General features: G+C 41.3%; 1 protein-coding gene across 1 annotated transcript in view; it reads right to left on the bottom strand.

Annotated features, from left to right (window-relative positions):
- Positions 1–406: 406 nt before the first annotated feature.
- The window catches only part of ATF2 (activating transcription factor 2), a 108748-nt gene continuing 96870 nt past the window's right edge, over positions 407–12284 (bottom strand). Inside the window, exon 15 of the mRNA XM_070422716.1 lies at positions 407–1666. The gene's annotated coding sequence lies outside the window, so the exon portion shown is untranslated. The remainder of the gene's footprint in view (positions 1667–12284) is intronic.

Below are 12284 nucleotides of genomic sequence, written 5' to 3'. Positions count from 1 at the left end.
AGATGAACCTGGTGAAAGGGAGAAAAAGAGTGAGGAGGGAGTGTGGGAAAGAGAGGCTTTGTAATGACTTCCATGTGAGGACAGCCTGGGACCCCTTTCTCCAACCTCATCTCCTTCCAATCTTTCTTTTACTTTATGGTTGGAGCACATCATAATTCCCCAACTTGTACCCTAAGCCTCTGGGGTCTTACTTGGACTGCTCTGTGTCCAAATAGAGTTCTTTTTCCCTCCCTTTGGTACGGATTCAAAACCCTCTGCCTTTCTCCTTTCCTTCTTGCAGCGGTTCTCAACCTGTGGGTCGCAACCCTTTCACAGGGGTCGCCTAAGACCATTGGAAAACACATATATAATTACATATTGTTTTTGTGATTAATCACTATGCTTTAATTATGTTCAATTTGTAACAATGAAATTGGGGGTCACCACAACATGAGGAACTGTATTAAAGGGTCACGGCATTAGGAAGGTTGAGAACCACTAGGGAAAAAGAAGAGAGAAGAGCCGCCCCTGACTGGTTTGGCTCAGTGGATAGAGTGTCGGCCTGCAGACTGGAGGGTCCCAGGTTCGATTCTGGTCAAGGGCATGTACTCTAGGAGAGTCTTTCTAATTCCCTTTTCCTGTCTGTGTGAGGTACCTCCCCTGGGGCCCAGTGCTACCCTGTGCTTATCTCTGTCATGGTTCTAGTCATATTGGATGGAAATAACCACTCTGATCCTCTTTTCTAGTTAGATTGTGGGCTCCTCAAGGACAGGAAGGTCTCTTACTCATTCTTTTTAAATATATTTTTTATTGATTTCAGAGAGGAAGGGAGAGGGAGAGAGAGAAACATCAGCGATGAGAACCATTGATTGGCCGCCTCCTGCATGCCCTCTACTGGGAATCGAGCCTGCAAACCAGGCATGTGCCCTTGACTGGAATTGAACCCAGGACCCTTTATTCTGCAAGCCAATGCTCTATCCACTTAGCCAAACCATATAGGGTGATGACTCAGCACTACTAACATGTGGGGACAGATAAGATGTTGGGCTTGTCTTATTTCATTCCTTCTTCCATTCCCACGCGGAATCTTGGGTTGTCAGCCATGTCTCTTGCTTTCTTCTCTATTCATCGAACACCAGGTTCATCTATTTCAGTGGTTCTCAACCTTGGCTGCCTCCAGAATGAGGCCCAGAAATCAGGATTTTAAAAAGATTCCCAGGTGATTCTAATGTGCAGCCAAGGTTGAGAACCACTGTTGTAAATGATCCTTATTCATCACATATGCATTGGTATTGGTTGGTTTAGTACAATCACCCAGGAGGGAGAAGACAAGGGAGAGAATATAATAAATCTAACTTTGTTGAACTATTCATTGGTTTCTGGTGATTTTTTACTATTGGGTTTGATTTTAAGAAATAGTTCCTAAGGAAAAAAACATTGAGAATGGACTCCCTCCAAAAAAAAAAAAAAGAAAACATACTCCCCAAATGGTGTAGAAAGGAGTATGTTCATGTACTCCACAATGAGCCATAAAATCATTCTTCTCTGGTGAAAATCTTCATGGGCCTTAGTAGAAATCAGTGGACCAAAGACACTCAAGGCCAGAGATGGTGGCTTTCAAGATGAACTCTGATCCAACGCTTCTTCCCGTTCTCTTTTGTGTGGGTTCTCTATGGTGTGGAAGAAACTTGAAAGGGAAGAGAGAATTCTCAGTGAGTGTAGAAAAGACTAGATTCAGACCTCGGTGGTAATTTATTTTACTGTGTTCAGATTGTCCCTCCATCCTTTCTGTGTCACACTCCCTTCCAGGTTCCTGTATCCCCAGGTTTCCCTTCGATGCTAATGAGAAGTGAGCTCCATCCTTAACCTTCTGGCTTCTTTACCCTCCTTCCCATAACCACCCGGGTCACATCAGTTCTTTCCCTCTATTCTGCTCAGCTTTCACCAACCAGTGCTCGGCAAACTCACTAGTCAACAGAGACAAATAGCAACAGTACAACGATTGAAATTTCTTTTGAGAGCCAAATTTTTTAAACTTAAACTATATAGGTAGGTACATTGTTATTGACTTAATTAGGGTACTCCTAAGGCTTAGGAAGAGCCACACTCAAGGGGCCAAAGAGCCGTGTGTGGCTCGCGAGCCGCAGTTTGCCGACCACGGCCTAACAAAATGCTTCCTATACTTGATCAGAATGCTATGTCTTGAAAAGAGCATTGGTTTTTATAATGGCGTATTACCTGATGAGGGATAGAGTGTGTTTCTTTTCTCACTGAGCTGGAAATAAAACAGTAGCCTTATGGCTACAGAGTCAATGTGAGGAAGGGCCTTCACCACTTGGGGTGATTATTATGGGTGGTGCCTTAGATTGTTTATAAGAAAGGGGGATGAATGAATTGATGTTTCAAAACATTTATCTTTCACTCAAAATTTCATTTTGCCCTTGATATACAAGCACCCAGAAGAGCCAGATTTGTTTGCTCTGTTACCAACTAGTTACATTTTTAGACAAATGTTTTACTCCTCTGGTTCTTCACCTCATTTGTAAAATGAAGGGATGCGACTAGGTTATCCCTAATGTCCCTTCTGGATTTAGCTGTCATGCTGTGATATTTAAAAATATTTAAATTAGCCGAACCGGTTAGGCTCAGTGGATAGAGCGTCGGCCTGCAGACTCAAGGGTCCCAGGTTCGATTCCGGTCAAGGGCATGTGCCTTGGTTGCGGGCACATCCTCACTGGGGGGCGTGCAGGAGGCAGCTGATCAATCTCTCTCATCGATGTTTCTAACTCTCTATCCCTCTCCCTTCTTCTCTGTAAAAAAAAAAAAAAAAATCAATAAAATATATTTTAAAAAAATAAAAATAAATAAATAAATAAAAATATTTAAATTAACTGGATTATGGGTAAAACAAGGCATTTTTATTTGACTCTTTAGTATATTTAAAGTGCTAGTATATCTAGTAAGTCTGAGTCAGACCTTACAGTTTCATAAATACCTAGTGTAATAAGGAAGCCATATTTTATTAAAACATTAATACTGTGATTTCATCTACAATATCTTATACTAACATTATATTTATTGAATAGATAGCAACCCTTTTTTCAGGTTCAACAGGATCAACATTTAAAGTCTGCACTAAAAAATCCATTATAAATTGACTAAAATGGTTTCTTATTTTTAAGTTTTGTTGACTAAACAGAACTTAAAACCCTTTAAAATTTCTTTCTACATTTCAAACTAATGACAAGTGCTTTGCTTTCTTCCTGTTACTCCTCTAGATTCACTCCCATTGGTAAACATTGATTTGTTCCTCGGTGTTGAATGAAGTAGAAATTAATGAGGTGGTTTCTGCCTCACAATAACAAGTTAAAGTTATAGCACTTTATCATGTCAACATAGCTTCGAACACGAGCAATCCCAGGACTATTAGCACAGTTCCCAAAATAGTGCAGAAGTTTGCTGTTGAAGAAAAAAAATTACAAAGCATATTTCTGCTAATGTGATAGGAACATGTTCTATTCCTCAGTTATGCTGGTTAAAGTTCAGATTTTTTATTTAAAATATCCACCATATGTGACATTCTCCCTGGCCTATATTTACATCACCAGTTGAAGTATTTATGTTCATAATGTGAATTTATTCAGAGTAGATTTGTTTCTGTAACAGTGTTTTCCTCAAACACTTAATCCAAGTGAGTTTCCCCCCTCTTTTATCTGAGGCTTTCTTAATGGATACTGTCCCTGATATTGGCATGGCATTCCATGGTTTGTAGATAGCACATTCATAGGGCAAGGCCATATATACATACCAGGTATTGGAGGCAGCACTTGCCTTAAACGTAAAGATTTAGACCATCAAACTATTTAAGAAAACAAAAAGAATACTTATGTCATATGCTATAAAATTGGCCTTGAAGCTTAAATCACGCAAGGTAATGTTGAGGAGACTTAATGGTGTTCTGTTGACCACCAGAGGGTGCCTGAATTATATCCATAGGAGTGATCTTGGATCTTAGAAATGAAGTAAAATTTGAAAAACACTTAAGAATTGAAAACCTGCTCAGTTCCCTGACACAGGGCAGGAAGGAATCCCACCAAAGTTATGCTCATGAGGACGTGCTACTGACTGGTCAGGCACAGATTTGGGGTTGGCATGACCGAGGAACTGTATACTGCTGAGCAGTGCTTGCTCAGCCCTTATATCACTTCCAAAGCGAAAAGAAACTGCTTGTAGAAGGAGTGTGTGTGTGAGTGTGTGTGTGTGTGTGTGTGTGTGTGTGTGTGTGTAGAAAGAGAGAGAGAGAGAGAGAGAGAGAGAGAGAGAGAGAGAAATTGAATTCAAAAGCAGAATAAAAAGGTTTTCTATTCCTAACCCAGGATAATAGATTTCTTGTTAATTGCTCAGCTTGAAGAGGAAAATTTAGTTCAGTAGGTGATGGAACCACAGTTGTTACTACAAACCTTAGGTTAGAATCCTCTAAAAGCATAGGTCCTTTTTTTTTTTAATTTTATGATAGAATTTACTTTGACGTGTTAAAATGACCTCTGGTTTGGCATGGCTAAGAAAAAAAAAAAGGATAAAAAGGTCTGTCTTTCATTTGTTTTGACTACATGTTTAAAAGAATACTTTATTTTCCTGGTAAATAGTATAGCAGATCTTTTGGAAATTTTTATAGGCTTAAAATACATTTTCAAATACACATGAGATAAAATACAGAGATTATGGCTGCTCTTAAGTACGTTTTTGTTCTGAACTACAATCATATTATAGTGCTCTAAGCCAGCATTTCCATTTGTGTGTTTTTCTGAGGTCATCAGGCATAGCTAATGCACAGTGTAGCTAAATGTCTATTTGACTTGAGCAGTTGGATTCCTGCCAGATTTTGTTTTCAATGGGGGTATAAGGAGATTTGGCTACAAATCAAATCTCCCTAACATGGCCATGGTTTTCCTGGTTAATGTGGGTGTCCACGATAGGATGACTTACTCGAGTTAATTACATTGTGAGTTATAAATCCCCCAAATAGCTGTGAACTCTGGGAGAGAATTACACAATCTCTAATTAAATAACAGAGTGAAAAAGAGAGCGGTATATGTCTATGCTTAAAATCACAATCGAGGCTCAAACCTGGTCTACCCCTGTGGGGGATTTTTCCTAAAGTTCCTTTGTATACTGCGGTAAAATAGATCTTGTATTACACATTTAGGACAATGCACCAACTGGAATTCATCCATCCATCCTTCATCCAATTAACAAATATTAACTGGGTACCTATGTTATACCAGGCATTGTGCTAGATTCTGGCAAAAGACTCAAAGATGAATCATACATGTAATCAAATCTTTAAAAATTTGCAACCCCTGGGGATAAGATATAAACAAGACAATGACAAAGCCCACAAGAGGGGTACAGATGAAATATTGTGTAAATTCAGAGGAGAGAAAGATTATTTCTAGCTGATGAAATGGATAAGGGCTTTATAAGGGATGAAGCTGTACTTAGAGTATGGACTGAAATTAGGCCAACACAAGGAAGGAAGAGGTGGGGTTTAAGTGAGGGAAAAGCATGACAAAAGTCTTGAGGAAAGAGGTGGAAAATCCTGAGAAGAATGCCAGCTAGGACAATTTGGCTATTACAAGGACTCATGGGAGGAGAGACTAAACATGTAAGTTGGGGACGTGTGTATAAGGCCAACCTGTCACATTGATGTGTATTATGTTATCTCAACTCTTCTATCTTTCTACATGTACTTGAGGCAACTAGGAATTTGGATTCATTATGTAAGGTAAGATGGTAAGAAAGATGGCCAAGACAAAATTCTAATAAATTTTGTCCCCAGTTTAAAATGAGTGCCAGGAATGGTGTGACATCCTGTGCTTACCTCTTCCCATTTGAACCTCATGGCAAACTGGTGGTGTAGACCTCAGAATCTAAGACTTTGGATTCCCAACTCCAGTACTTGGTTAACTAGAGTACACCACCTTTCTTTGTAAACAGGTCTAGCCACAGACACATTTTTATCATTGGCATATTCAACTACATTGATATAGTTTGCTCATTGAGGACCTTTTATTGTAAAAACTAGAGGCCCAGCGCACAAAATTCGTGCATGGGGGGGTGTGTCCCTCAGCCCAGCCTGCACCCTCTCCAATCTGGTACCCCTCTCACAATCCAGGACTGCTGGCTCCCAACCGTTCGCCTGCCTGCCTGCCTGCCTGATTGCCCCCTAACCACTCCCCTGCCAGCCTGATCGATGCCTAACTGCTCCCCTGCAGGCCCAATTGCCCCCAACTACCCTCCCCTGCTGGCCCAGTCACCTCTAACTGCCCTCCCCTGCAGGACCAGTCCCCCCCAACTGTCCTTTCCTGCAGGCCTTGTCGCCCCCAACTGCCCTCCCCTGCAGGCCATCTTGTGTCCACATGGGGGTGGCCATCTTGTGTGTTGGATTGATGGTCAATTTGCATATTACTCTTTTATTAGATAGGATAAGCCCAATATCATAAACAAATATTTTGCTATTAAAATAATTGAGTTTATCAAAATGGATAAAGGACTTAACTATAAGACGGGAAACCATAAAAATCCTACAAGACTCCATAGGCAGCAAAATTTCAGACATATGCCGAAGCAATATCTTCACCGATACAGCTCCTAGGGCAATGGAACTAAAGAGAAAATAAGCAAATGGGACTACATCAAAATAAAAAGCTTCTGTGCAATAAAAGAAGCCATCAACAAAACAACAAGAAAGCCCACTGCATGGGAGAACATATTTGCCAATGTTATCACCAATAAGGGTTTAATCTCCAACATTTACAGGGAACTCATATAACTTAACAAAAGGAAGATAAACAACCCAATCAAAAAATGGGCAATGGACCTAAATAGACTCTTTTTGAAAGAGGACACTCAGAAAGCCAAGAGACACATGAAAACATGCTCAAAGTCACTAATAATCCGAGAGATGCAAATCAAAACGACAATGAGGTACCACCTCACACCTGTCAGAATGGCTATCATCAACAAATCAACAAACAACAAGTGCTGGTGAGGATGCAGAGAAAAAGGAATCCTCGTGCACTGCTGGTGGGAGTGCAGACTGATATAGCCACTGTGGAGAACAGTATGGAGTTTCCTCAAAAAACTAAAAATGGAACTCTCATTTGACCCAGTGATCCCACTTCTAGGAATATATCCCAAGAAACCAGAAACACCAATCAGAAAGGATATATGCAACCCCGTGTACATAGCAGCACAATTTACCATAGCTAAGATTTGGAAACAGCCTAAGTGCCTATCAGCAGATGAGTGGCTTAAAAAACTGTGGTACATCTACACAATGGAATACTATGCTGCTGTAAAAAAGAAGGAATTCTTACCATTTGCAACAGCATGGATAGAACTGGAGAGCATTATGCTAAGTGAAATAAGCCAGTCAGAGAAAGATAAATATTACATGCTCTCACTCATTTGTGGAATATAGTGAACAAGATAAACTGATGAACAAAAACAGATCCAGAGACAGAGAAGCATAGATCAGACTGTCAAACCTCAGAGGGAAGGTAGGGGAGGGTGGGGGTAAGAGGGAGAGATCAACCAAAGGACCTGTATGCATGCATATAAGCATAACCAATGGACACAGACAACAGGGGGGTGAGGGCATGAGGGGAGGGGGAATGAGGGGATAAGGACACATATGTAATACCTTAATCAATAAAGAAAAATAAATAAATAAATAATTGAGTTTAGGGTTGATGCTCCAATTTGAATCCAGTTTAGAAATTAAACATTTATTCACTTGACAAAACATTTATTGGTGATGACAATGTGCCAGGAGCTAAGCTACACAAAGAGGTAAAATCCAATTAATAAAGCAAACAACATGTCTATTATGAACTCAATATTTTTGCAAAGTGTTTTGATAAAAATCTTTTATATGTGTTTTGTGCAGGCCCAAGGAAAGAAACATTATATAATTGGGGTGGGGTTAAATTTTTAAAATTCTTGGAGAGGGTTAACCTGCAGCTCTTGCCCTCAAATCTCTTTGGATAACACTGGCTGGTGGGAGCCAGCTGGCCAAGCAGTAGAGAGAGGAAGAGGAGAAGGGAAAGGGGTCCTTAGAAGCTGCCTCTCATTGGACTATCCGTGCCCCCAGAACGCCCAGACACGGCTCGCCCAGGACTGACAAGGGGTCCAAAGATAATAGGTTCTTCAGCAGATGAGTGTCAGATTTTAAAATTCCAATCTGAGGTAGAATAAACAACTTCCTATTGAGTGTCTATTGTGTCCATGAGTGACTTTATCAATACTCCTTGTTCTCTGAGCTTGGGTTAGCCCGATTCCTAGGCTTCAAAAACGTTGTGAGTGCCTAATACCTCTTGAGCAGTGAAGGGAAACGGGCTGTCTTAGGTATGTCTTCCTGTGTTCCCTGTGTTTCCTCTGAGGAACAATGCCAATTAGAGAAAGATAGCCTCCAGGGACAGGGTGAAATCAAGTGCTGGTTCTAACAAAAAGAAGAAAACACCCAGAATGAGAAAGGCTCTCAGATCCGGTCTTCACTCCGCATGGCCCTGCCTCTGGGTTCTCTGCCCTTTTCCAGTCCCTGGGCACATTAAGTTTGTCCCTTCAGTTGAAGCTGTCTCCCTCCCCACTGTGATGGGAAGCATAAGGCTTTCTATCATTCAACAGACATTCTTATCCCACTACTTCATGGAAAGAAATAGCTAATTCATTTCTCCATTTCCCTTTGTTACAATGCAATCTCCTTCAGGGAAAAAAGGGTGTTGGCTTGTCTTACTGTAATCAGGGTCAGCCCCAGGCATCGCTTACAGTAAGGAGTCAGGCTCGACAGCATCTGCATTCTGCAGTTCCTCCTCCCTCCAGACATCCAGGCCTTCAGACTCCGCCCCGCTCTTCCCTCCCTCAAACTGGGGACTCAGAGTTTCATTTAATTGAAAATACTTAATGCCAGTTCTTCTTTAGGACCTGCTTTTAGTTTTTAAGCCTGTACAGTCTGTGACAGTATAGGAATAGGCTAATACAGGTGCTTGATTAAAACAAAACAAAATGTATACAATGATAGAGTAAATATATATTTAGTTGGCCAAGACATGGAGACAACCAAAGTGTCCTTCAATGGAGGACTAGATAAAGTTGTGGTACATATATACAGTGGAATACTACTCAATCATAAGAAAAGGTGAAATACTGTCATTTGCAACGACAACATGGATAAACCTTAAGAATATTATGCTAACCAAAATAAGCTAGTCGGAAAAAAATAAGAGCCATAGGACTTCACTCATTTGTGGAATATAAAACTGAAACTCATAGACACAGACACCAGTATGGTGGTTACCAGAGGGAAGGGGTTGGGAGGGTAGTAAATGGTAAATGGGGCCAGATATATGGTGTCAGAAGATGATTTGATTGTGGATGGTGGGCACACAATGCAATACACAGATCATGTATCATAGAAACATGCACTTGAAACCTATATTATCTTATTAACCAATGTCACCCCAATAAATATAAAATATTTACTATCTCTCTCTCTCTCTCTCTCTCTCTCTCTATATATATATATATATATATAGAGAGAGAGAGAGAGAGAGAGAGAGATGCTCAGTGCATGAAATTCATGCACAGGGGTGGATGGTGTCCCTCAGCCTGGCCTGCACCCTCTCCAATCTGGGACATCCCTCTCACAATCCGGGACTGCTGGCTCCTAACCACTCACCTGCCTGCCTGCCTAATCACCCCTAACTGCCTCTGCCTGCCTGTCTGCCTGATCCCCCTAACTGCTCTCCCCTGCTAGCCTGATCACTCCTAACTGCCTCTGCCTCGGCCCCACCACCATGGCTTTGTCCGGAAGGACATCTGGAAGGTCATCTGGAAGATGTCTGGTCTAATTAGCATATTACCCTTTTATTAGTATAGATGATTTTGCTCAGCTGAGGTCCCAAAACAATCATTTAAAATGCAATTCTACATGAAACCACCCCACCCAGAAGTAACCCATTCTTTTAACCACCATATAAATCTGTGTTTCAAACTCAAATATGAGTCTAAATACATTTTACATTTTATTATCATTGAATATATGTGCAAATATATAAAATATATGTTTGTGAATATATACACTTGTGAATAACACACACATACACACACACACACACACACATTCTACCTTTCTATATACTGGATCCTTAGCTCAGTAAGAGTAGGGTTCTATTGTGTTTTTCTTTATATTTTCCAGCATGAAGATACTCAGCAAATGTAAGTTGAATATGTTAATGTAAAATAAAAGCTGATACACTGATTTCGAATAGGCTGCTATGTGCTGGACCTCCCAGTGGGGAGCATGCTGGGATATTGGTAGCAGCCTGGCCACTGCTTACACGGCCCTGCTCCAGTGCTTATATCACGGCAAAGCAAATGGAAGGTGTGTTTAAGGTTTGTACTGACAGCAGTGTGCCTGATGGAGGACTCCAGATGTAGGAAGGTTAATTATAACTGCGTTTCCACGTTTCCTTTGTTTGCAGTTCAGTGAAATAAGCTTTGCAAAGTCAAGCCACATTTTTTTTCCACACCCCTTTCAAGAAAATAATATTTTATATAAACAGTCTTTCTATACCCGATAGCTAGCGGCGCTTTATGTGCATACAGCCAGACACGTGCCTGCTTTTCCCTTTTAAAAACTGTTTTCAATTAGAAAAACATTATTTTACATAGTTTTCTACATATAACAATTACAAAAATGTGTATTAAAAAAAGAGAAACCATTGTTAATTTCCACTACAAAAAAAATGACCACGATTCACATTTGAGATTTTTTTCTCTGTCTCTGTAGATGCGGCAAATGCAAGCACGGATGTGCCCTTTCCTTCTCTGCCTCCTCACATCCAAATGGTTACAACATGACTTCAGCCCCCAGCACGGCCGTGGGGTAGGGGCGTGAATGAACACTGACCCGCGCCAGGCCATCCAGTTACCCTTTCTCTGAGGATGAAACCATCATGTTTGAGTTAGGGGCTGCTGGAAATGATCTTTGACCACATGGAATAAGAGACAAAAACAGTCTAGAGGGAAAGAGTTGCAGAGAAAAAAAGAGAGAGGGAGAGAGAGCCCTGACAGCATCCAAGTGTCTGGTTCCAATTACTCTAAGGCGTGGAAAGATGCAGACTTTAAGTTCTGTAGAGAGAGTAGATGCTTGGTGTGCTGCCCAGATTCTCCCCATCAGAGGTGCGGTACCTGTTCCCCCAGATGCTGGGACGTCTGTTGTTGATGGATCGTAACAGCAATTCCCCAGGATTTGTCCGTGGACCAAAGGAGGGTCACACACCCTCTCCATGAGCAGCCTGCATCCAATGCTTGGTTGATATGTGGGTACAAAGGCTTTCGTATGGGACAGTCCATGGCATTGCCTGTGGCACTGATTACAACAGCAACCAGTTCCACCTTGCCCTCCGCGCAGCCCTCCTTTCCTCACTCCCTTACCGAACTTCCCACTAAACTTTCTGCATATTTTCTGGGGAGCCTGACTTAAGACAGAGGCTGTGGCAGAGATGTCTAGATGTCCCACAGAGTACATTCTCCCTTTCTTCCTTTGTAACACGGCTTATGATGTATCCTTGTAATCAATCACTCCACCATTATTACTTAAGCTAGCACAAGGGGCTTCTTGTGTTGTGCAACCCAAAGGATTCTAAATAACACATCATTTTCTTATGATAAGTCTCTAGAAGTAAAACTGTTACACAAGAGATGCACATTTTTAAGACTCTTGATCCCTATTTCCACATCATCCTTCAGAAACCTTGCACCAACTTACATTCTCATCAATAGTGTATGAAAGTAACCATTTCCCAGACTCCGCACAACACTAATGTTATCCTTTTTAAAATTCATTCACTCAACAAACGTTTATTGAGTGTCCGTGGTGCGCCTGGCTAGGTACTAATAAGGGCTGTGGATAAATCCCTGCCCTCATGGAGCTAGAATTCTACGTGTGAAGAGACAGACAATTAACAAAATAAGTAAGTTGCATTGTGTACCAGGAGGTGGTAAGTGCTACAGAGACATATAAAGGGGCTGGGGAGGGAGGCAGGCAGTGCAGGGGGAGCGGCACATCCATTTAAGCACAGTGAGAGGGTAACTTTTCAGCCAAGACTTGAAGGATATAAGGAACAAGGCGTGATAATATTTGGGGGAAGAGCATTTTTGGCAGAGGGAACAGCAAGTTCTGGAGGCTGGAACACACCTGGTGTGCTCAACAAACACCAGGCTGGAGGTTGGAGTGCAGA

The sequence above is a fragment of the Myotis yumanensis genome, unplaced genomic scaffold (assembly GCF_028538775.1).
Source record: "Myotis yumanensis isolate MYYU_CA2020_CCGP unplaced genomic scaffold, mMyoYum1.0.hap1 SCAF_8, whole genome shotgun sequence".
Lineage (NCBI taxonomy): Eukaryota > Metazoa > Chordata > Mammalia > Chiroptera > Vespertilionidae > Myotis > Myotis yumanensis.
The sequence above is the reverse complement of the archived record's forward strand: the minus strand, read 5'-3'. Positions and strand labels throughout refer to the sequence as shown.